The 1856-nt window shown below is 26.4% G+C and overlaps 1 pseudogene; it reads right to left on the reverse strand.

Moving 5' to 3' along the window:
* LOC107644506 overlaps window positions 1-1856 on the reverse strand; it is a 15158-nt pseudogene that overhangs the window by 4912 nt on the left and 8390 nt on the right.

A 1856-nucleotide genomic window follows, 5' to 3' on the forward strand; every position in this document is an offset into this window, starting at 1 on the left:
CTAATTTTATATATATTTATCTTTTTTTTATCAATTTAAATCATGAAAGAGAATTAAGTATTATATCCGTATATAAAATTTATTCTCTTCTCACAATTTAGTAGACAAAATTTACGTATATGTCTCATGGTAATATCCTAAGTAATTACATTTTCATACTTATATCATGATTTAATGCGAGTTAAAGTTAAAACCCACATACAACAAAAGCAAAACCAAACCCCTCACCCTCTACGTACAGTGACAATATATAATTAATGAATTTAATTTAAAAAAAAAAAATTTCTATTATCACGTATGATTTTTTGGTGACTTATTAGTATAATAAAAAAAAACTAACTAGATTGAGTAAATACTCAACTCGATCTCTGAAAATTATTTTGAAAAGGCTATAAGGCTCTTAACAAAAAAATATCCAACCTGATTTTTTAGTTTTATTTTTATGAGACTGATTAGTTCATATAAAAAAAACAAAAAAAACACTGATATAGAGGTTAATTAGTCCCATAAAAATAAAGTTCAAGAACTAAATTGAATATATTTTTTGTTAAAAATCTCATTGTCTTTTAAGATAATTATCAGAGACCATTTAAGAATTTTTCTTTTTAGATACTTCGTAGGGAGTAAATCGAGATTAAAAAAAATTCTAATTGCCAATTCAGATAATTATTAAAAAAATTTAACAGAATAGTTGTTAATTTATTTCAGCACGTTATTAATGATTTCGTAACAAACATTAAATTAGAGACTAACGTAAGTTTCCACTAATGCTAAATTAAAAATCAAATTGAATAAATTAAAATTTAAAAGCCAGAGTAAAGTACCGGAATAATTTTATAGACTTAGCTGAATATTAATTCTGAATTTTTCTTAACTAACACAAAAACATTTTTAAAAGAAAAAAAAACACAAAAATAAAAAAGGATAAACTTTGACGTGACACATTTATTTAGTAGAATATGGTTGAACTAACCTTAAATGCTTCTCCAGTACTATCAGAAACTTGTAAACCATTATCACGAATTGAGAATGCCCACGCCCCTTTACATATATGTCTATGCATTGCCTTGAAGTCACCTTTTGGATTCTCACGAATCTTTGATTAACATGAATAATGTTATTGATTAAGGCACAAATATTATATTATTCAAGTGATAAATGATTATTTGTTATTACCTGTGAAGCTTTTATAAAGTCATGTGCTTTCTTAAGTACATATCCATACTCTTCGTTCATATTACATGCAATTATTGCTTGTACCGCAAATGCTGCATCCCACATTTGACAACCGAGGGCCTGTATTGAATTTAAATGAATCTATCATAAACGAAATGTATGCTTTTTGGCATTATATATTTTTATCAGTTTAGTGCCCAAGTATATTAGTTTCAATTAGAACTACCATATTTCTCTCGAAATAATTTCTATTATTGGCTAACTTTTTATAAATATTCTTCACATCGATCCAATTATAAAATTTGATATACTTTTATTGGTAGATTTTAGATGTTTAATTACTACGGTGAGTATAATAGTTTTTTTTTTTTTGTTTCCCACGGTATCCCCCAACCTGACAGACCAAGAACTAATTCGTCGCGGTACTGAGTTCTATTTAAGGGTTTGCCACTGGCCAATGAGTTGCTGCATGCACAAGGCGGGATTTGAACCCTCGATATACTTGCTTAAGCAGACTAGTGAGCTAACCACTAGACCAACCAAACTTGGTTCGGTGAATATAATAGTTATACAAGTATTATTAACATTAAAATAATATTTTTATATTTTGATAATATTTTTTATTTTTTAAATTAAAAATATTGTTAAATAATAAAAATAATTTTAGTAATACTTTTTAA

This window comes from Arachis ipaensis, chromosome B05, assembly GCF_000816755.2.
Source record: "Arachis ipaensis cultivar K30076 chromosome B05, Araip1.1, whole genome shotgun sequence".
Classification (NCBI taxonomy): domain Eukaryota; kingdom Viridiplantae; phylum Streptophyta; class Magnoliopsida; order Fabales; family Fabaceae; genus Arachis; species Arachis ipaensis.